This window comes from Fistularia commersonii, chromosome 28, assembly GCF_037954325.1.
Source record: "Fistularia commersonii isolate RoL2024-O1a breed Wild chromosome 28, RoL_Fcom_v1.0, whole genome shotgun sequence".
Classification (NCBI taxonomy): domain Eukaryota; kingdom Metazoa; phylum Chordata; class Actinopteri; order Syngnathiformes; family Fistulariidae; genus Fistularia; species Fistularia commersonii.
This window is the reverse complement of record NC_141311.1, coordinates 2191909-2216706: the sequence shown is the minus strand read 5'-3', so window position 1 is coordinate 2216706 and position 24798 is coordinate 2191909. Positions and strand designations below refer to the sequence as shown.

Below are 24798 nucleotides of genomic sequence, written 5' to 3'. Positions count from 1 at the left end.
TCCGGGGCTCGCAGAGGAACGTAAACATTGAAGGGAGAAGATAAAATTCACTCAACCCATCTAATAGTCCACGGTTATTATTCCATGAACTCTGTGGCGGCTTCCACCTCCATCTTGTCCGTGTCGTCCTCTTCTGCTTTGCCTTGTTTGTTCTGGAGTGTGGAGTTTCAGGTGCACGTCAGAGATGCCCTTCCTGCCTACGGGAATGGAAAACTAAAAGGTTCCCCTGGAGGGGGAGGAGGTTTGTTCCTGGAACAAAGTTCAAGCAAGGTAGTTCTTAGAACTGCGTGTCTAGTGGGCCAGTTTGCCATTTGTTTTCCTAACTATCATTTCAAAGCTCTATTTCAATTTTAATTTCCTGTGATATTTTATGTGCCCGCCATGTTTCTCCCTTGTTTTTTCCTCTTTGTACGCTTCCTCTTCGAGCCTCTTTCTGCACGGACACAGGTGTTTGGGCACGCGACCGTCCGTTTCATGAGAAAAAGGAAATGACGAGGGCAGGGCCTCGATTTGAGGACGCTACCTCGCTTTACTGTGGGAGAAAAAAAAAAAAGCAATGGAGAGAAGTGTGTTTCCCATTAGCAGATGGTTTCTTCTGACTCTGCACCCGCCCACCTCTGTCTTGTGGCGTGTCTTCCGCCGCCATCCCCGAGGGGGACCGCCGCAGATTGGCAGCTCATCACTGCGCACCTCATCACCTCGCCGACAATAATGGAAGCACAAAGGAAACGATAGAATGGAGAGATTTAGCTCTCGGCCATGAATGGGGAGAAGAACCGCCATCTTAAATCACACACAAAAACTTTTCTGATAGTTCGTTACAACTTAGCTTCCCAAGGGTTTGTCTGTTCTTTGTGGAGTAATCGGCATAATACTCTTGTCCTTTACGTCTTCTGTAATGTCTTGATGTTTATGGTAGAAGGGACTCCAAATCTGATTTAATTAATGCCAGAACAAAACTTGTACTGCTGATAACACTAATTCCATGCCGGAGCAAAACTTGTACTGCTAATAAAGCCAAATCTGATGCCGGAGCAAAACTTGTACTGCTAATAACACCAAACCTGATGCTGAAGCCAAACTTGTACTGCTTTAACACCAACTCAATGCTGAAGCAAAACTTGTACAGCTAATAGAGCCAACCCTGATGCCAGTGCAAAACTTGTAATGCTAATAACACCAACTCAATGGGGGAGCAAAACTTGTACTGCTAATAAAGCCAAACCTGATACTGGGCCAAAACTTGTACTGCTAATAACACCAACTCAATGCCGGACCAAAACTTGTACTGCTAATAAAGCCAAACCTGATGCCGGAGCAAAACTTGTGCTCCTAATAAAGCCAAACCTGATACTGGGCCAAAACTTGTACTGCTAATAACACCAACTCAATGCCGGACCAAAACTTGTACTGCTAATGAAGCCAAACCTGATGCTGGAGCAAAACTTGTACTGCTAATGATGCCAACTCAATGCCCGACCAAAATTTGTACTGCTAATAACACCAATTCAATGCCTGAGCAAAACCTGTGCTGCTAATAAAAGCAACCTGATGCTGGAGCAAAATTGGTATTGCTAATAAAACCAGCACTCCATCCGATATTGAAGAGTTGGCTCTCTTAAAATTGGTCTCCTGGTTTCACGCTGAACTCCGGAACCAAAAGAAAGTATTGGTTTGAGAAACAAATACTATCCTAATCCCTTATTGGCTAATTGTGAAAGCTGTTTTATATCAGCACAGCACTTCTTCACATCTGGCTCGAGGTGAAATCCAACTTTCCCTGTTTTGATTTGCATTCGACTGAGCAGACTTTTCCTATCACTTAATAGAGACACCAGGCGAGGTGGAACGTCTGCACAGTGACTCTCTCTCTTTCTTTTTTCCCTTTTTCTTTTTTCTTCCTGTTTCCGTGACAGAAACCGGTAATCCTCAACTTCTCATTAGCAGGCCCGCTGTCTTAAAGCGAAACTCCAGAAACGGGACGTTCTTTGATGAAGAGGCCCCGTGATTGGTCGGCGGCAGGTGGGCCACATGTGCTCGAGGGTGACGCCGCTTTTTGACCACATGGTTGCCGTCGATCAATTCAACTACCAGCTGATGCTTTTTTTTTTCCAAAGGTTTAGTAAAATCCAATACATATAAGTCATACCGTATCCAACTTTTGGACTGCTCCCTTCAGGGGTCGCCACAGCCAATCATCTTCCTCCAGCTAACCCTCTCCTCTCGCACCAACCGTCCATAAACCTCCTCTCTGGTCTCAACTCCAAGCTTAGCATCGACTTCACCGTCCCTCTTCTGTCCATGTCCAAACCATCTCAGCCTGACTTTATCTAGAGAACATCTACCATGTGCCGTCCCTCTAATGGTTCCTGATCCTCTCCATCTTCTTCACTCCCAAGGAGAACCTCCACATCTTCATCTCTGCTGCCTCCAGCTTTCTGCTCTCGCCTCCATCTTTTCCACCTTTCCTTCCATCCTCTTTTATCGCACCTGACACTTTTGTCCACCCTGCTCGGATCTGTGTTTTCATTTCTTCTCCACCCTCTCCAAAGCTCTGGACGGTTGACCCTCACTACTTAAAATCCTCCACCTTCTTTATCTCCACCCATATCATTTTTGCTGGACATACCTCCACCTCGCCGGATCTTCCCTCCCTGCTCTCATGGTAGATCACAATGTCATCTGCAAATGTCTGCGTTCCTTGTAAACGTATGTAGGTTTCACGTCCACCTATGGCGATAACTTCCAAAGCGATACTACACCGCTGCCTCCTCTGAAGGGAACCAACATCAAGACCGCTTCGTCATCCTTTCTTTAAATTTCCCTTCCGTAGTCAGATATGTGAGGAGAGGCACTGGAGGCATGCGTTCTCGCCGCCTTAGTCACCGCCAAAGATTGACAGGGTTGCACCGACTTGCCACTGAGCGTGTTCTGTCAATCAGCGGAGGCCAGCCGAGGGGACGTCACGGCGCTGTGCCGCCTCTCTTCTGTGAATAACAAGAGGGAAATGCAAAAGGCGAACAACAGAGACTCTACAGGAAGAGATTCTTGTGCCCCAGCTGGAGAACCCGCAGACCAATTAGACTAATTGGGCGAACACGGTACACTGTGTATTGGCGAACTGCAACTGGAAAACAAGTCAATTTCACCTCTGTAGGTGTTTGGTGTTGCGCTTGTTTTACTGAGAAAAATGTCCCGGCATACCTCTGCCATGTGGAGCGGGTCAGCATAGCGCCACCTACCTACTGAGAGAGCCTCTTTTACCCTTTAAGAACCTGAATGGTCATCAAGGGCTGAAAAAATGTTCATATTTCAACACAAGAGCACATCCTAGCCTGCATGGAATGATCTTTACCAAGCTAACCCTGTCAGAAAAGATGAAGCAATGTGCTTTTTACTCAGAGCGCCAACTCATTCATTCAGTCATCATTTATACCGCTTATCCTGCACCCAGGGTTGCCGACCCCGACTGTCATTGGGCGGGAGATGGGGTTCAAATTCGACCGGTCCTATGGATCATTTGGTATCGGTAGGCAAAGAAAATCTTTCTTGGTACAAATGATAGTATTTCCATTAGACCTTCCGGATCCTATTTTGAAAAAAGGCCTTTGCCCTGCTGCCAGACTTGATTCTGTCATGCCATTTCACTCAACAGCTACCACAAACTCGCCCCTTGAAAAAAATGAGCCAGAAAAAAAGTTGCCGGAGAGCTTTTTCGGGGAGGAAAGGGGGGCCGCTGGATCCAAGGACCATAAATAGGAGCCGACAACCACTCACCCTCTCATGTACTGCAAAGACATACAACTCTTGACCCTCTCATTCAAGGAGAGCGGGGAGACTCCACACAGAAAATCGAAATCCAACCGGGAACTTTCGTGCTGTGAAGGAAGCGCTAACCAGTGCACCCGTTGACACCTGATAGCTTCAAGCTAACATCAAGATCCATCACACTTTAACAACTCATATTCCTGTTCGTTTACACTTCAGCCCGCACGTTTGTGCGTTTGTGTAAATTCTCCGCACACACACCGCTCAGCGATGAGGTGAATGAGCTTAAAAAAAACAAAGTGTAGAAAAGTCGCCGAACAACAACATCATCCCCGCAGGACTGTTATGACAAGGAGATGAAAGAAGGAAGTCTCCATTGTCATTGCATGAGGTGGAGGTGCAGAAAGTCGCTCTGCACCTGCGTGGCCTCCCGGACACGTACATCTGCGCGAGTGCACTTGACCCGAGCAGATTAAACATTTTCATCAAAATGTAATTGGCTGTGAGGGAGTTTGGTGGGTGGCGGTGGCCCGGGAAATAATTTCCCCATTGTGCACAGCAGGTCGGATCGGGAGAAAGGAAGAAAATGTGGAGGGCCCTCTGGGATGTGGGGCTGGAGGAGCAGGAGGAGGAGGGGGACCGGTTGTTTTTCAGCCCGTCGAGGCCTCTGTGGATTTTCCCCGCTCGAGCATCGACTGGATGTTCCCTGAATGAAGCCAGCTAGCGTAATTTCAGGAAGGTCAATTAGTCAGCAGGCTGTTGTGTGGATGTTTTGTGCTGGTTCAAGAGGGGGGGGGGGAGGTTGTCAGCGCACAAAAGTGGGAGGTAGTTCTTTAAAATGTTTGGAGTGTAAGCCCTCTATTGTCTGACTCTTTTTTTCGAATTTCTTTTAAAAATCTGACCTCAACAATTCACGCCATGGGGGCGTCACGGGTGTGCAGAAACCGTCTCAGGGGAAGAGGCGGTTTCTTCATTTTAGCGAGACGTTTCGGGCGAAACTTCTGGCGGCGGCGTGGAAATCGACCCGACCCCGTTCCTGCAGTCGGTAATTCCGTTGCACAATTCTCCGAGGAGTGGTTCCCGTCGCGTTGCATCACCCGGTAAAGTGTGTGTGTGTGTGTGTGTGTGTGTCGGGAGGGACAACAGGCCCTGCGATGCAATGCTTCGGACCTCTTCATAGGGGAAGGCTTTCAGAGTTGAAGGCTTGAGTGCTCTGAGGGTGTTTGGGACGCAGGTGTCTTTCACAAAGCAGCCCAGCCATGAGCGAGAGGAGTCGCATTCCTACTCGCAGGTCAGTCACACACACACACACACACACACACTTACATGCCATCATGTCGTTCGCACGTGCATGCCTAGACAGGTTTAGCATTTATTTGAGTTTTTCCGCACACACAGACCATCGCAAAACAGCATTCATCACGGCTCCGCTGCATCTGACAGGCGGACTGACGTGCAGTAAATCATGCGTGCGTTTCCCCGGCGATGCATTCGTGCACCGCGCACGTGACACTTTACCAGATCTTGTTTTAAAACAAGAGTCCGGAGACCGTCCCCGACCCCCCGATCCGCAGATTATTCGGTTCCGGTCCGCAGAGAATATCTTACTTGCTACAAATCACAGTTTTTTCATTAAACCTCGCGGGTCGTATGTTGAAAAACAATTGCCTAATATAATGTGTAATGTGTAATGTGTAAAAGTTTTTATTATTGAAACATTTTCATGCATGAAACATGGAACCTGGTACAAAAAAAGGTCGTGGATCGCCGATCTAGTCTTCGTCTTTGTCACGAGTCTGCCGGCGTCACGGTATCTTTCTCTGCAGATTGGTTAGTTTAGCCGATGACTAAATAATCCCGCTTTTCTAGCAGCTTCTTTCCAAAGCCGGACGTGGCTTCCCATCAGAATAAGGCCTTTATTTGCGCCAATTTACATCAACACGTTGGGTCCCTGCTGCTTTTCCCCTTTTCCCCGCTTACTTTCGGTGAATACCGACCGTGAGCGCCGGCTCTCGGAGCAAAGGGTGAAAGACCGGCCTTCTACACAAAGAACCTTGGACAAACATTTGACCGGGACGCAAGCCGGGGGTTGGGGAAGGAGGGAGGACAATTTTTAAGGGGCCACTTGTCTCGGCGAAGCCAAAGGGACAATGCCGGAGAGGTTGCTGGGCTTTTCAGCCCGACGCGCCCCCGGTCGTGTCCCAGCGGAGCGAGCGAGCCTTTCATTAGCGCTGGACTGAGAAAACACAGATGTGACGGGCGAGTGGCGATAAAGATTTCGACGCGCATGCGGCGGCGAGGCCGCCACTATTATTGTTAACGTTTCCCAAACACGTCTTCAACGCCATGGAGCTTCCACGCTCCGCCGCCGCTGTGAAGCAGCGGGGACTCACAGCTGCGAGATGGAAGGTCGACTGCTTCAAACTAACCACCGTGCAAACACACACACACACACACACACACTGGCATGCTCTTCATTCATGTGTGTTGTCAACATTGGAAGATCACGCTGCTGCTTTGTTCAGTGGTAGAAAGAGCAAGAGCCCTGGTCTCCTGGAGTACAGTAGCATCTTTATTTTGGAGGGTCGTCGCGTCGGTCTCCTGGTTTTCGCTCAAACCTTTGGAGGATCCACCTTGCGCCGTGCCCGTCGGACGTTCGTCAACGTTTACGATGTTTTATCCTCGCAAAGGAGTTTGCGGGAAGGGGTTTCGCGGAAATCTCGGGGTGACAGCGATGAAGTGTTTATAGCCGGGGCTCGGAGGGGGAATATAATACCGTCCGCATTTTTGAACGGTTTCCGCTCCGTGTTTCTCTTGGTTGCGTTGGCGAAGTCGTTCCGCGAGCCGTAGACGATCGAGAGGGCTTGAGGAAAAAAAAGAAACGAAACAAAAGAAAAAAACGGGCTCTTGCTAGTATTTCTAATTCCGACTGCCGCTTCACATCTGGCCGATCCCTTCGCGGAAGCTGGAGGGCTCTGACAAATTGTTGTTTTGGAGAATTGTAAAAATTGTCATCCGCAGAGTCTTTTAACGTTTCGTTTCTGCTTCTCCTCGACACTTTCTGACATCCTTGTCATCTGCACTAAACGTTACTCCCTGGCACACTTTTGTTTTCTTTTTTAATTATATTTCCAGTCATATGAAACCGGCGCTCTGTTTTCACGTATTATGCTTTGGTTTGTATGATTAATAAGGACAAGAATTACAGTGAAACAATTCCGGGAGTAGAAATACGGGGCATTTGTACTGCGCCTGAGTTGAAGCAGGTAAATGATGAGCAGGTAAATGCCTGTTTACCGCACCGACGCTGATTAGTCTTCCAAGTTTACCGCAGGAATAAACTTAGGTTTTATAGCTGGCTGTTTGCAGTAAGTACTCAGCACCCCAAAAGGCACTGAGTACTTAAGGTACTCAATGCCTTTGGCTAAGAGGTCGTCTTCTTTTACTGTGTACCGACTATGGGTGGGACTCCATTTCATTTTCTTTTTTTTTTTTTATTGCATTTGACTATTTGACGCTAGAAAAAAGGAGATTGGTTGATCAATGGATGAATATACCCGAGCTTCAACTCGAAGTTCTCGTTTGTTTTTCCATCAGTCTCCGACACCGGCCTCGTAAATGAGTGTGTTGCTTGCCGTTCGTCCTGGTGCAGTCTCTCTGGGCAACCGTTCATAGATCTTGTCACCCCTTATCTTCTTCGGTGGAGAGGAGAGCGAACTACAGTCCACCGTCATCCATCTCGTTGGTTATTTGGTCTATTTGTCCGACGTGAACTCGGGCATTTTGTTTCTGTATTTGACCCCCGACATTTGTCTGACTCTTGAGGACTGATTAGCGTGGTTAGCGCTGAGGTGCTAACGGGGAGGTGGAAGTGCTCTTGTGATACGCAGGAATGAACAGCATGTATGTATGTACCCTATTTTTCAGACTTTAAGTCGCAGTTTTGTTCATAGTTTGGGTGCGACTTATACTCTGGAGCGACTGATGTGTGAAATTATTGAGCTCTCTTGCTCTGATGTGTGTGTGTTTAATATAACAGCGATCGTCACACACAGACGCCAACCAATCAAAATTCAGCGGGGGCGGGTCATAGCCGAAGTGCTTTGTGAAAAAAGAAGCTACATGCTACTTCTGTACCTATGAAAATGGATCATTACAACATTCGCGCTAACTTATAAAAACAACTGAGAAGGGCTGAACAAAAATGGCACCGAAAAGAAAATCATATTCGGCAGCCGAAAACGGCGATCGAGCAGCAGAGAGAAAGTTTGAAGTTAGTGAGAAACTTGTAAGGGACTGGCGAAAAGCGGAGGTTACTCTTACTGAAATGAAGAAAACTAAAAAAGCTAATCGCGGGCTAAAAGCTAGCTGGCCACGGCTAGAGGAAGGACATGGAGAGGCTTGTCAACAGGACAGTTGCGTCTTCACACCAGGTAGTTGCCAAGGAGATGAATAGAAATGACTTTGCGGGAGGACCTTCCTGGTGTTACCGCTTCATGCAACGCAGTCGCCTCTCTATCAGAACAAGGACGCCGTCCTGTCGGGATTCAGAAAGGCTGGAATAATTGGAACAGCAAGTGACGATGATTCTGGCGTAAGCAACGTCAGATGAGGAAGCGGTGCATTGTCTACCTTCGGAGTTGGTGGAGTTGTTCAGAAGTGACACCGAAGAAGAAGATTTCGTTGGATTTAGTGATAAAGAGTGACACCGATTGTTTGGTTGTAGCATGTGCTATATGCTATCGTTATTTGAATGACTCTTACCGTAATATGCTACGTTAACATAGCCCAGCAGGCACGTTCTCAGTTCGTTGTTTATGCGTCATATAGGCTGTACTTATTCAGCCTGTTGTTCTCTATTCTATTTTCATGTTAAATTGCCTTTCAAGATGAAATATCTATTCTTGGTGTTGGATTTTATCAAATAAATTTCCCCCCAAAAATGCAACTTAATCTCCAGTGCGACTTATATATGTTTTTTTTTTGTTCTTTATTATGCATTTGTGGCTGGTGCGACGTATAGTCCGAAAAAATACGGTAGCGTCACCTGGAACTTTCTGATATTTAAATTCACCAGATTTCTCTCTTCCACCTTGTCCATCCTCCTGGAACTCAAGCAAACCCAAATGAAAGTCTGATCAAAATGCATTAATTTCGGTAATTAATCAAAATGAGCGTGTTAAAGCCACAGCGCTAGTACTCAGTGATACTACGTCACAACACAAACTCTTGTTTAGCTAATGTCATCTCCACTCATGTTCGCGGCAGGTTTCTGGCTCGCACGACTGCACTTTTTCCTTCTTGGGAAACAGTTATGCAACAAGGGTTTTCGCCTGTTGTTTGTCTGCCAGTAGTCTCTGTTCAACATGGCCAACGAGTGCTTTCATCCGCATCTCTGCAACCCTGCACCTCCAAGACGCGACCCCTGGGAAAAATCGCAGCATCATTTGGATGTGTGGAGTTTATTTTGGTCAGCTTCTGGATTCCCTTTTCTGACTCTTTGCTCCATCGCTTCCGAAACATCTTACGAAGTCTTAATAGCGTTGCACCATCTTCCCGATCTGACTTGGTGAAGGCATACATGTCACGACCAGGGTTCTAGTTCCTTGTGCCTCCCAAGGTCCTTGAAAAGGCTGTTGGCGAAGAGTCCTTTTCTTTTCAGGCGCCAGCTCTATGGAACAGTCTGCTTCTGGACCTCGATTCCCCAAAGCAGAGCAGAAGACGCACTTGTTTTCAGTTCAGTCCAGGTTAATGCCTTCGCTTCGAAGCAAGGAGGTCCCTGGATAATTGAAAGCCTCTGGCTTTCTATGAACAAATATATTATCATAAGCACTATCAAATGTCCCTCTGGCCATTTTACACTTGGCTGTATCGTAACATAAGGAGACTGAGGTCATTCAAATATGACGGCACATACCGGCAGTTATTCCTTTTGGAATTTGTATATTATAAATAATATCCTGTAGCTGTCAGAGCTGTCATAAAAAGCTCCTTACTTATTTCATGTCAATGAATTTGTTGCATGATATATATCCTAACCTCCTTGCCCTCTTCATCCACAAACGTCCTCTTCGGTCTTCCTCTAGTACACGTGTCGAACTCAATGACCGCGGGCCAAATGTGGCCCGCAAGAACGTCTTAAGAGGTCTTATTGTCTTAAAATAAAGACGTCAAACATCTGCATTGATCGTAAACTACGTTTCCCACAATTCATGTTACCTGCAAAGTGTAGGCAATAAGTGGAATTGAGAAATACAAATGATCCGTAAATGTCCAGAAAGGTAAAAGTTGATACAGATGGAAGGCTTTTTCAAGAAAGATGGGAGGGCAAAATACATGTTTGTGCTTCAAGGAGGAAAAACGGTCTGTCTTATGTGTTATGAGGCAGCGTCGGTTGTCAGAGAGTACAATCGACGTCGGCAGTTTGACACCAAACACGGAGCTAAGTATGCTAAAGTTAGCCTTCCAGAAGAACAACAAATTGTCCAAGAATTAAAAACCGAACTACGACGGCAATGAGTATAAGACCCCTGCTCTAGCGTGATAAATAAACAACAGAATACGATGCTGCGCAATTCTTGTTGGTGTTTTTCCCCACTTTTAGCTTTTTCCTCCACGGCCGTCGTCCCGAAAACTCAATTCACACTCGAAAAAATAAGCTTTAAAAATACCAGAGCTGTCAATCCATCATCTCCGCTGATGCACTTTTACATCTACGGGCCTTTTTGTCTGGAGTCGAAGATGAGCTGCCGTGTGAGGAAAACACGATGACTGATGACGACGGGGACAGGAGGGCGGAGACGAACCCAATAGGAGGGAGCAAAAAAAAAAAAAAATAATGTGATTAAAATTGTTGGCTCGGAGACGGAGCTGGCACCGAGCTCTCTGCTCCCGACCTTTGCTCGGTTTACTAAATTATATCCTCTGCAACGGAAAATATGCGGCGGTTGAATGTTGGAGAGACCCCCCACCCCTCCCCTCCGATCTGTCTGCTGGTGTCATTTACTCTTTTCAGGAGCGCTCCATCCATCTCTCAGCGGCGCTCTATTTTCTTTATTACCTCTTCTCATCCGCCGCTTATCGATTTTCATATTTTCTTCCCCGTCCGGTCGCACCGATCCACCTTCCGCTCAACCGGTCTCTCCCTCCGTCACACTATTTTCTGCCGCGCATGGAGGATACATTTAGCTTGTGGTCGCTCGGGAAGTAATGGCCGCATTAGCGGAGGGAGGGGATGCGGGGGGGGTTCTGGTGAATTGCTACCTTCTCCGAGCTGCAGCGGGTTGTGTGCGGGCTGATGCAGACTTTCCACTGGGATGAACCCGTCGACTTGGGGCAGCTGTTAGCTTTTTCAGCTGCATCGCTTCCACCTCCAGGCCGCAGCCCGGGCTGGCAGGCGCCCACGTGGGCACGCGGCGTCGGCCCGCCCGGCGGGGTGTCCCTGTTTACGTTCGCCTCGCGCCGGCGCCTGCACATCGTTCTAAACACCCGATAAATACCGTCTGCGCCGCTGGCGGAGTTCGCTATCGTCCCGGGCTGCAAGCGGCTTTTGGTCCGCTCAGAATCAGAATCAGAAAACACTTTATTTGTCCCCCGAGGGGCAACCGGGGGGCACAAAGGGGTAGCATAGCAGCATCAAATTATGAACATCAGTAAACAATTAATGAGATGAGATGAGAACAACTTTATTAATCCCGAAGGAAACTGTTGTGCCAGAGTTTCAAGTACAAAAACATAACAGTAATAGATAATAGTAGAAAGGAGGAAGAATAAGAAATATAATGAAATATGAATTGTCTAACTGTTAGCAGTAACTACAAAGATTGAAGATTCCCTGCGGCTGTGGGAAGAGGAATTAAAAAGTCTGATAATTAATAAAAATTAATAAATATTATATATATATATTTTATATATATATGTATATATATAATATTTATTTATATATATAATATTTATTTATATATTTATAAATAAATATTATATATATAAAAAAAATAGAAATTAATAAAAAAAGGTACTTAAATAGTACCTACTGATCTTTGCGCTAAACTGTGCACACACACAAAAAAAATTCTGCTGCTACTCGTTCATGCCGTCAAATATCAGCGTGTATCTGCGTGCGCTTTATACTTACCGTTGGATTGGGATAAAACGTCTTTTCGACGCCTTCGCAGAAATTGTCGATAAAGCTGACTTTGACTTTAATGATGTAGATACGATAAATTCTGTATTTTCGCGGAATTTGTGCACGGAATTGTGCAAATTGTACCGTGTGAAGAGACCATGAAGTAAGCTGCGCTCTGCATTTATATATAATAGATATATCATGAGCGGCAATACATTCGGGGGGGTTTGGCTGGTAAGGCGATCTTTTTGGCTGGTTTTAGGATTTGACTGTCAAGGCGTTACGCTCCAGGCCATTCCTGTCGTGTTTGGTGATGGAACGGAAGGTCATTACATTCTCAATAAAGCAAGCTCAGTGAGAAAGCTGGATGCACGTATTTGTTATAACAGCCCAGACGTCGCTTTTTCAATTGAAGGATAAAAACAAACATTCTGTGCTAAATGTCATGTGTTTACCGTGTCTAAAAATGCTGGTAGCGGACAGCATGAAGCCAAATGAATGAAAGACATTACACCCCTTTTTCAGCGAAAAGGTGCCGAATATTGCCAACAATCATCCCACTTTGTTAAAGCTACTTTAGCAAACCAGCGAGCACTGTTATGTTAATAAATGTTAATAAAGTTATTCTTTGTCGCGAGTTGATCCACTGTATTTTGCAAACTATTAACGCTCACCGCATTATAAGGTGCGATATTATTGAACGGGTCTATTTTCATACATAAGGCGCACCGCGTTATAAGGCGCAGGATAAAACATACGCGATATAAAGCGAAACAGAATAGTCGGTTTAGTCGAACTTTATCCATCGGCTCTTTTCCCATCATCTACAGCGTGACCGATAGCATTGCGTTTGAATTCTGCTTCGTGAGCATGTCCTTTAACAGGTGCCATTATTGTTAGCGATAGCGGACACCTTAAGCTAGTGTGAGATCGGAACAACGTTGTATTCCAGCACTTGCAAACCGTATTCAACCGAGGAACGACTTTACCACGACGTTCCGGTGTCGGGCGGGAACGGTCCGATAATCGTTCGAGCGGAGCGGTTTGGTCGTTTACTAAAACATTTTGACCGATTTTTGAGCGCAGCGTCCCTCATCAAATTGGTCGGAGGTCAGAAAGCACAACAAGAATTCATAAAGACGGAAAAAGAAAATTTTAGGGATTTTAAGTGTGCCTTATTGTCCGAAAAATACGGTCTATTTCTTTCTTTTTCTACATGTTAATAAGGATACAATGTGCAGAGGGGTACATATAATAATTTTTTAGTCAAGTGATACTATTTATAGTTGCGGCGGAGTGTGGGGGGGTGAAATGAAGAGAAAATAATTGAGAAGCGCTGGATTACGGAAACGTCCATCGTGGAAGCCGCTCTCTATGCTCTTTTCATGAAGCCGAAAAGAAGTTAGTGGACGGACAGGATTAATTTGAACCGCGAGGTTTGGGAACACGTTGGCGAAACCCGGCTGTTCATCGTCAGCTCGGCAAACAGACGAGGGAGCCGGTGTTGAGCTTTCGGGTCTTCTTACACATAAAACACACTCTTGACGAGTCCGCAGTTGCCCTTTCACACACACGTGGCGGGTTGCGAGTCTTTGGTGTCAGACCTGCTCATGCAGACCATAAAGCACTAACAAGAACTGTGCTGCAGTTTGTCCGAACCGAACGGCACCGCTTTTGCACCGAGTTGCTCCCGGTGGTTTCGGATTAGCGTTTTGCACGGGTGTGAACGCTAGCTAGCGTGGGGGCTCAAAGGTAAATCCGCATTTTCCGTCATGTTTTCTGAGAGGTTGTTGTTTTTTTGTGCAATTGAAGGCGCGTTGTATGCTCAAGTGCAACCAAGAAGGAGGAGCTGGTGTTCCAGATTTTACATTATCGTCGTGTTTGTCACTGAAACAGACGATTAGTGGATGTATCGCTGAACAACCGTGGCAACGGTGAGCACGGCGTGGGAAGTTTGACAGTGTTCGAAGGCCAGATTTGCAAATCGATGTTCTGGCGCGGCTTGCAAAGCGAAACCCGATTTTCCCTTTTTTATCCGTTATGTTGTGATTCTTTGATCGCAGACGATCCAGCAGCAGAATTCTATTACGCACTAAATGCTATCAAATGTTGACGTATTCATCCTTTGCTATTTAACAGCTAGCTTCTTCTTCTTGTCCTTTTGGCTTTTCTCTCCAGGGGTCACCACGGCGGATCAACCTTCTCCATCTAACCCTAAAATTTAACTGCTGGCTTAATGAGCCAAAACAAAATGTTCCAGTTGGCAAGCGTTCGTGCAGGTTCTTGTTAGCTTGCGCCCAAACCGAAAATATTTCCAGAGCAGGGGTGTCAAACTCAATTTTCATCGAGGGCCACGTCAGGTTACCCAAAAAGGGCCACATGTTATGGTAACAGTATAAATGTTACAAAATATAACCAGAATGTATTGTAGAATAATTAAAAATCTAAAATGTTGCAGAATGAAACAGGCTTCCATCTGCATCAACGTTTAGGGATCATTTTTATTTCTCACTTCCACTTGTTGAAATAGCATTGATGTTGATTCACTGCAGGTCACATGATCGGCATGAATTGTGGGTAAACATGTAGTTTATGGTCAAAGCACGTTTGACTTTTTTATTTTAAGACAATCAGACCTTCTTGCGGGACACATACAGGACTGTCTCAGAAAATTAGAATATTGTGATAAAGCTCTTTATCTTCTGTAACTCAATTACAGAAACAAAGATGTCAAGGATTTAATTAGGTTAATACTGCTGATTATGGCTTACATCTCAAGAAAATCCAAACATCCTATCTCAAAATATTAGAATATCATGAAAAGTTTTTTTTTTGTTTTTTTAATTGCATTAGATAAAGAACTTTATCACAATATTCAAATTTTCTGAGACAGTCCTGTAAATTGACTTGGCGGGCCACATTTGGCCCGCGGGCCTTGAGTTTGACACGTGTTCTAGAGGGTTCTCTGGATCCATAAAGATCTTGTCTTTGTTGCTGTCGACCTTTGACGGTTCTAGATACATAAACCTCTGCCGGTAGAAATGAGCCTTTTCCTGCTCTGCTACTCATTCGGGGGCTCAGCAGCACTAATCACCACCCAGACACTTGTGACTGTCCAGACCCTCCCTATGCTCAGGATTAGAGGAGCTATTGTGTGTGTGTGTGTGTGTGTGTGTGTGTGTGTGTGTGTGTGTGTGTGTGTGTGTGTAATGACACGATTGCCTTCCTTGGGCATTTCCAGCAAATGGGAACAAACAGGTGTTTGTTGGCTGGAGGTTGATGGTCCATTCCTTCAGGGTTAGAGTTCACGAGCGGCGGGGTCAAAGGTCAGCGCGCCTCAGCCGTGTTTTAACAGGATGTTTGAGACGTCCGCGAACCGTTACCGCGTTTTGTTTATTTCTCATTTTTTCAAAAGGTGGATGTCATGTGGAAGCCATTTACACCAAAAAAAAATGCTACTTATCCTGCCAGAAATATTTTGTAATTCGTAAGTCCTGTTGCCGGCCGTGGGCACCCACCCCGATGAAAAGGATTACAGGGAACTAATCCGTGTCTGTCGCCACCCTCCACTTGCAGCACAGGGCCGCCGCATTCTGTTCTACTCCTGTGAACGCGCACAATCACCCTAGTTTCTCAAAGACGGTAGACTTTTCAGGGCGGCGGTTAGCGCTTCCGCCTCACAGCAGGAATATCATTTCCATATACGTGCGATTGCTCGTACGTCGATACGAAGCCCTCAAGCGGTGGACGGGATAAAATCAAATTCCGCTGGATTGTCGACTCGACATACCGAAGAATCGAGAAGATGTTTCTCGCAATCCGGCGGTGACGTGAAATCAACAAAATAATAATAAATAGCTAATTTACCTCGTTAAAATCGAAGAGAATATTTCTTCAAGCACCCACAGCAGAAAGTGGAAGAAAAGTGATCAAAAACAGAAAACTAAAAATACACAACGAACAGGGTTAACAATATATATAAACAGGGAGGAGGTTTGACAAGTTGCTAATAATGTTGACAATATTTCAACAGTAGCGTAAACATATGCAAAAGTGGCGGCTAACAGCAAACAACAGCAATGAATGAATGAATGAATGAATGAATGAGTGAATGAATGAATGAATGAACATTAAACCACGTGCGCGCACACTTTTTTAGCTTGCATGCCAAACTACTCTTAAAATAACCAGGTCAAAATGATCTACCAGCAATAAAAATCATATATATAAATATTTATATATAACTTTTACATAGATACACATGCACTCATATGTATATATATTTGTATATATGTGTATCTCTATATATATGTATGTATGTATGTATATGTGTATATGTGTGGGTGCATATACGTATGTGTGTGTGTATGTATATATATATACATATATATAGGTGTATATATGTGTGTATATATAGACACCAAGTATACTTAATATTTGAAATGTATTGTTTCCCTTGCATATCAGCATGAACATGTGAGGTATAATAGAGTTGTTTACATTTTTGAAAGGCACGGCTCTGCATGCTGATACAAACTAATATTTGACGGCATGAGAAAGTAGCAGCAGAGGTTTTATTTTTTCTTTTTGTACCATTTAATGCAAAGTTCAGTAGGTGGTACCATCATGGTATATGTTGCAAAAGCAGCATGATGGTTTACTCAATAGCGATATTAGTGCAAAAAAAAAAAAAAAAAAAAAGTGGTAATGTTTTGATATATTATCAGAGTGCGGGGGTGAACGAATAAATAGTTTACCGATCATTTCTTTTGAGATGGCGTGGTTCGTTTGCCGATGACGCTCGGGTGAAATGTCAACGCCGCGTGCGCAGATATGTGTGCACGGCAAGCAACCGAAGCGGGCGGGATGGCGTCACGCCACTGTTTGATCAGAACCGAGTTGCTTTGAATGAATGGAAGGGTTAATCCGCTCGCCGTTTGTCATCTTATGAAATGATAGGTGGTTTAAACGCTTTCTGTATGGAAAGCGCGGCTAGCTTTGTGTGTGTGATGCCGCCGGGCTAAAGGGCCATCGGTCAAATGCATATTGACGAAATAAAAAGCTTGCTTGAAAGAGGCTGCGAGGCTGCTGCCGGCCGGCGTCCTCCACACGCTGGTTTGATTTAGCCGGGTAGACGAAAGAGATGCGACCGGCCGGCCGGCCCTTTTCTTTCTGCTTGAAATAACACTTTTACGAGCAACATGACGGAGTTGTTTGCCTCTTAATTTAATCGTTTATCCGGCCCCGATTTATTTATTTATCCTATCCCGCTCTTACGAAACACACTCCCGGGGTCCGTTTATTGGAGCTCGCAGAGAGGAGCCATTCGCAGCCTCCCAAGGAGGGTTACCTAACCGCTGACATTTCCTATATCATTTACAAGGCATCAACTTTTCTACCTAGTTAGTGAAGGACAATATTCCCTGTATGCGCCGTCCACAAGAGTACCACTTTTGAAGCCTTCCATCCCCCCGTCTTCTCTCAACAGCTGTTTTTTTCTTGTTGTGGGAGTCATAGAAGGTGAGCTAACCGCCCCCTTAGCTCGCTGACAAACATCTCCTTGTGAAGGCTCGCCTCCATTAACCGTTCCCTCACCGGCGTCTTTCGTCAATGTCCCTCCCTTCGAGAAGAACGGGTGAATTGGCTTCCTCAGATTGAACTCCGCAGAGTTGTTCCCGGTTTGAGGGGCGAGCTTGGACTCGGCCGGCACCGGCCTCCGCCCTCTCCTCCGCTGCTCTTCAGCCCATCTTTCTTAATTCCAGCTCTCTCAGGACTCAGTGGATTTCCAAATTCATGTCTGAGAATTTAACGATGAAGTCCCCACAGCTCCGAGTCCAACACTGCCATAAACCCATTGGTGGGTTGGCAACGGATCGGTGACTCTGAAGATACCAAGAATCAGAAAGCCGTCCCCAACTTTTCTAGTACCAGGGACCAGTTTTAGGCCTGAAAATGTTTGTGCGGACCGATAAGAGGCGGTCCGCACAAACATTTGACTGTGCAGAATCCAGTTTGCCCATTGGGGTCACTGGAGTCTCAGGAACTAACAAAGAAAGGCGATTGGAGTCTCAGAAACTTGGAACTTGCGAAGAAAGGCGAGACGTAGAAGTGGTGAACCTGCATTACGCACCTGCTGGAGTCCAGCCTCCTGCACGGCTGCTGCTTGACGAAGCTCTCTGGTGAAGAACTGCAAAGCTTTCTTTTTGCTAGCAGTCTGCTACACTTCTGCGGTCACATCGTTTGCTTTTTTCCTCTCAAAAAAAAAAGCTCCCTGCCGACTTTTGTTTCTGGCTCATTTTTTTTTCAAGCGCTAGCTAACTGACATGTGAAAGCCGTGACAGAGTTAAGTGCGGCAGTGAGGCGAAAGCCGGAAATGGTCGTTTTTCGGAATAAAATCCGGAAGGTCGAATTAAAAAAACTATCATTTGTACCAAGAAAGATTTTCTTTGCGGACCGGTACCAAATGAACCTTGGGGGACCGGGAATTGGGGAACCCTACTGTGATCGACTGGCGAGCGGTCGACTTTGAACCCCATCTCTCGCCCAATGAAAGTTGGGGTCGGAGATCCTGAGTGCAGGAGAAGCGGTATAAATAACGACTGAATGAATGAACGACAGAATCCCAGACACATTGTCTGCTGTCAGGAGGAGGCGCTGTGAGTGAAAGGCACATTTCTTTGTTTTTTGTGACAGGGTTAGCTTGGGAAAGATCTTTCCATGCGGGGCAGGATGTGCTTCTGTGCTGAAACATGAGAATTTTCTCAGCCCTTGATGGCCACTTTCTTAAAGGGTACTCTTCATTTGTACTAAGAAAGATTTTCTTTGTGGATCGGCACCAAATGATTACCAGGGGGTCGGGGATACGGAGCCGTAAAATGATGAATTAGATCCTGATTCGTCCAGTTTTCGGTTTACGCCGTCCCGTCGTGGCCGTCGTCATGGTCTTGGTACAACAAATTTCTAAACATGTCTTGTAAGAAAGACGGTTGTGTTTACATCTGCCGTCGCTGTATCGGATCGGGCTACACTCGCTTTATTTCCTTTCCGTTGCTTTTTCGGAAACTCTTTGCACCACATTCCGGCTCCCGAGCGTAAGCCCGACTCTCCTGATGGCAGATGTTGGTGAGAACGGCCATGATGGCTTTGGAGATGCCGAAGGCAAAACAGGAAGCAGATGAAGACTCGGCGGTTCCCTTTGGGGTGGACGGGATCGGATCCAGCGGAGGGACGGAACATGCCGGATCTTCTGGAGAAGATAGTCGGCCTGAGATGGTTTGGACGTGGACAGTTGGGGGGATGGTGCAGATCTAGGTCGCCGAGGAGAAGGGCGAGATGGTGGAAGATGACCCTCTCCTCTACTGGAGAGGGTGAACTTCATGTCCTGCTGAAACATTAGATAACCGCTGAAATAGAAGTGAGCGGACGAGGCTGCGCTAGGAAGGGAAATCATACTGCCGTTTGTTTTTATATCCAATAATCGACCGAACAGCATGCGAAATGAGTTACATGTGTTGGTGCGTGTCACGCTCTGTCGAGATCCGACCGGAGTAAAACTTCTCCCTTTCATTTCTTTTCCCCCCTTGTTTATTTTGTCTTATTTCTGCTCGCCTTGAAAAAAAAGACCAAAAAAAAAAAAAAACAAGAAAAAAAATCAGATTAGCATCCGCTGGCACATCCTGGCAGCTGTGTGGCAGAAAAGGGAACGCGAAGCTCACCATCCATCATCTGCTATTAGTCCTGCAGAAAGTATACAAGGGAGGGAAGGTGGAATCTGTGTCAGGAGAGTTGGAGCGAGAAGGGAAACAACCGGGGAGCCAATAACCGGAGCCAAAGAGCCAGATTCCAAAAACAAAGTGGTGGTGTGTTTTCTCTGCCCGGCGCTGCTTTTCCTTCTCTCATATTATTATTCTTATTTTTTTTTCTGTCGCTGCAGCTCCTCGCTGAAATCATACCTCGCGTCCATTAGCCTGCAGCCACGTTTTCGCTCGGCGACGCCGATTATTTCGTCCCCCCGTGACGGGGGACGGAGATGTTTTGAGGTCACGCGGAGGTCAGCCGCGCTTGAGAGAGGAGAATGGGGGAAAAATGAGTCATGCCGCTGTAAAGATGGAGATCTAACGTTGCCTATATGTGTGTTTTCTTAGCTTTTTTTTTTCCCCCCCCCCCCGCCTCAGTTGTTCATCAGACGTGTGAGCGAGGCTTTTTTCCAACTCCGTGATATAACCAACGGCATCGCCGTTGAAACACAACCCCGACCCGTCATTATCACGACTTCCCACCTGCTTCTCTTCCTGTGGAGCGAATTCCGAAACGTGCTTCGATCCGGCGCTAATGAGAGTTTCGGCGCCGCGCAAATCAAGCGGTCAAATGTCCTGCGAGCGCACTCGGCAGGTGCGCCGAGGTTGAAATCTGGCGTAACGCGGGCAGAACGGTCCGGTTAAGCTCCGCAATGAAAGGATCTCGACTGCACATGCTCCTCCAGGCCGAGGAAAAACTAAACAAAAACACAGGAAGTATCTCGAAAGCCTTAAAACCGTTCTAATGATGCGCGGGCTCGGAGCCATCCCTTCTCATGAAGTATCTCTTAAGGGTCTGAGACGGTTATTTATCTTGAGAAGATCTTGTTTTCGACGGTTTAAAAACACGGAACGCGCACGTCAGGCCGCTTTCGCAACGGCCGGCGGTGACGTCGCCGTCCTCCAGCCTTTAAGTTTCGCTGGAGAAACCTGGCCAGGGGTGTCAAACATACGGCCCGCAAAGGGGTTCGACCAGGCCCACGGGATAATTTTGAAAGTGAAAAAATGCATAAAAGACAAGGATTTATTTTTTTTAATTAAATGCAAATCAAGAATTTGCTCTCATGAGCCAAAATGTTGTTATCAAAATAGAGAAAAGTAGTCAAAGAGTGTAGAATTTTCAAAGAAAACGGACTACGTCCTATTTATTTACGGAGACGCATGGGAAACCTTCGGGCTTGGCGTGTTTGCAACAAGTTTCGGTATTTAAAGAATACCGTTGATAATACCGTTGATAAGATCAACGAATTGCTGGCGGGTCGGAGGAAACAGCGTCCACTTTCACCCATAGCCGAGAAATCAGCGAAGCAGCGGTAAAAGCCAGCTAGCTAATTGCTAGCGAAAATGTGCAATTTAATGTTAGTCACCAGCTTCACTACTAAAGAGTATGATGGAATTCTACTGTTCATGCAACACCATACATTTTCAGTATGTATTGTATGTGTTTGCATGGTTCATGGATGAAGTTTACACATTTACAGGACAGTAAAATACTTTCTTCCTTACACATTTAATAGCACTCTTTTTAGTTTGTAGGGTGTAGGCAGGGATTCAATTTAGATTTTATACGCACATGTGTAAATGGGTTAAAAATCCCTTTCTTTATAAGTCTCATTTAATCTTAAAGTGCATTCAATACCAATTACTTGTTAAAGTTTTGTGCCTTTGTACGATCAGTGGGATCTCATGATCACATGATTGCAATGCAAACATGTGAATGATAGAAGTTAATTTCACTTTTGTCGAAGGAAATATGAGGTGTTTCATGAAATGTTTTGTAAAGGGATGAAATTCCAAGATTTCCCTAATGTTCTTGTACTTCTTTACACCAAAACAGAGGAAAGACATGATATTTCGGTTATTTATTGCTGAGTATGCCATTATTTTAACGGTCCGGCCCACTTTACATCTACCTTGGCCGTATGTGGCCGCCATGAGAAATGAGTTTGACACCCCTGAACCAGGCGGCGGATAAAGACGTAGTTTGGATGCGCTGGGAAGGGAGGGGGGTTAGCTGTTCATGTGTAAGTCTAAAGAAAACTGAAAAAGAAAGGAAGCGCAAAGAAAAACATTTAGCCATCAGTTAGTCTGCGGAGGATTTTTGTTCCTCTTTTCGGTCGATAATTGGAAGTCCCTCGAAGCTACAATGGGGCCCATTGAGGCGGCTGTGTGAGCATCGGCGCTGGCTTCCGTCCAGGGACCGAGGTTCTCTTAAATCCAGTGGAATAAAAGAGGAACTGTTGAATGGATGGAAAGGACACACACACACACACACACACACACACACACACACATACGTCTGCGGTCTGAACCCCCCCACCCGCTCACCCAATCACCCCCTTTCTTCTTCACAACGTCTGACTGGAGAACGATACAAAACACACATGTCATGTTTTACCTCGCTTGATGTGTGTGTGTGTGTGTGTGTGCGCACACTCGCCGTGTGTCCTCGATGGGAGAAAGAAAAAAAAAAAAAATCCACTATCTTCTTTTTGTGTAATAAATAAGTCAAACACCTGCAATCCATGCCGATTCTGTTACCCGCCATTAGATCGCAGTGAATCCACATCAACGCCATTTTCAACAAGTGGAATTTAGAAATACGAATAATCCCTAAATGTCCAGGAAGAGAAAAGTAGACGCCGATGGAAAGCTTGAGGGAAGGTGAATCCATGTTTGTGCTTCAAGGAGAAAAAAAAACAAAAAAAACGGCATGTCTTTTGTGTGCATGTGCTTGTCAAAGAGCACAATCTGCATTTCGACACCAAACGCGGAGCTAAACGTGCCAAAGTTAGCCTTCCAGAAAAACAGCAAAATTGTCCAAGAATTAAAAGCCAAACTACCACGGCTGCAGAATGTGTTCATGAAAGCCGCACCCAAAAACACAGCAGCGGTGAAAAGCTTCTTTTTTTTTTTACATCAACGCAAATGCACGTGTTACATTTTGGAGTTATTCAACATTAAAGAGTAGTAACATTTACTTTACATTCGGTTACAGTCGTTCTATTACGTGTGGGCTTTTAAAGGGCGAATATAATTAAAATGAGTTCGACATCCTGTTTAATCGAAACACGAAGGACCAGAAGTCGAAAACGATTTCCCATGGAAGTTTTCTGCGTTGGTAAATAAGCGGAATTGAGCCTGCAGGACCGGAGCGCTGCTGTTTTATGACTTTGGGTAGCTATCGCGCAATCTGGTCCAACAGCTCCCAGGTATGTTGTTTTGGCCCTCGCTGGCGTGTTTGTTTGCGACCGTGCATGCCGTTTGAATCGTCCCACCTATAAACACACGGGTGGTCATCCTGCGCGCCGTTTTCCAGCTCCGCTCGCTTATTAGGCTGAAACATGCGAATAACGCGCAATAGTTGAATCCACTCAAGTCCCCCGACGTGTTTCCAATCATAATCTTTATTTCCATTTTGCCTCCAGCATCACCTAGTTTTGAATGCCAATTCAGTTTGCAGACGTATGTGTGTGTGTGTGTGTGTGTGGGCGGCGGTGTGCCCGCGGTCGCCTCCAATGAACAAATTCACTAATTAATTGCATCTGTGTGAAAATGATTTTACACGCGCTGAGCGATAAAAACGACTTCTTCGCAGAAAAGAGGTGGGAAAATGTCCGCTTTATATTATTTTCAAGCCGGGATTCTCCATTTTTTGGTGATTTCCTGCCCCCGTGCTGATTTGAGTGACGGCTTTAAAAGAGCGGAAGTGAATAACAAGCATAATCTCCTACTTTTTTTTTTGTTCAGTCGCCCTAATCCTCCTTGTAATGAGAAAAGGGGCACGGACAAACTAAATAAATATATGCACTCACACACACACACACACAGAGCTTAGTTGTTTTTGGATATTCATTTAATGATAATATCACTTTTTCAGCTTGTACAAATAAGTTCACAGATTTAAAAAAAAAAAAAAAAAAAAAGACAAATAATAACAAGGCACTTCCCAAAATGAACAGGGAAAATTAATAATCACATTGAAAATATATATATATATTTTTTTTTTCCATATTTTCAATGTATCAGTTTGTACAGACAAATATATTCCAGTTGCATTGCTCGATCTTTTTTTTGGCGCGTGTAGGATTATCAGGCGTGCACTGGAAAATACTGCTGGTAACTTCACAGGAATTCACATATGTGTCTTTGGCATGTTTACGTTAAGGTAGATGGTTTTTCGGGGGGCTTAATATACTTCTAGGCATGCGGGCTCATGGTGGCGGAGGGGGTTTCTGGACGATCGTAGCTCCATGTCTGCACAAGACGGAGCTTGCGGACGTAAACCCGCTCCTTTACGGCCCCCGTTTTCACAGATTTGGATCTTGAAACTCCGTATCGGCATGAAAAACCCCGTCCCACCCCCCCCCCCCCCCGCCCGCCCTTCCCGTCCTCTTTACACGACGGCGTAAACACCCGACGCCCTCTCGCATCCAGCCAACCTCGAGCGGGTATCTTCCAAGGAGAAATCGCAAGCTGTGTTATGTCTAGCAGACTATTTTAATCAAGAGAAACAATATGCAGCCATTATCTACTTTGCTCCCTTTGAGGCAGGCAAAGCTGTGGTTCGGGGACGGGGGACGGGGGGGGAGCCATGCTTGGATTTCTTAAAAAAGATTTTTTATTTTTTGGATGGAGCCGTTACCTTTAACGGAAGGGCTTCGGTCGGGCGCCGTTCCTGCCGAAATCCCGCTTCTCCTTTTTGTGACAAAGGGCTCAAATGGAGGGCGGGGGGGGATTTAGTCCTTGAGTCGGCCCAGACTACATCTGCTTAGACCGTCTGATAGTCTGAGGGCAAACCCTTTGATTGACTTTGGTGGTACCAAACACGTTTTAAGCCTCATTAATCTCCCGCTTTGTCCTTTGGTCAGAAGAGGAGGGTGTTTAGGTGGAGCAAACTGTTAGCAGTTGTGTTGTTGCGTGAAAATAACAACCTATAATAACCGTTGTTTTCGCCGTGTCTAATTGGCCTATTTCTGAATGAAATGGTTCGCTCTTTAGGGAAAATGCTAAACCCTCAACGTCGCTCCATATCAAAAAGAAAATAAAAAAAAGTCCCGGGTTGTTTTTTGAATCATTCGCCAGCCGACAGACCGACAGGCAGGCGAA

General features: G+C 45.6%; 1 protein-coding gene across 1 annotated transcript in view; it reads left to right on the top strand.

The window, feature by feature from the left end:
- The window catches only part of coro7 (coronin 7), a 138902-nt gene that overhangs the window by 52641 nt on the left and 61463 nt on the right, over positions 1 to 24798 (top strand). The gene's annotated exons all lie outside the window — the stretch shown is intronic.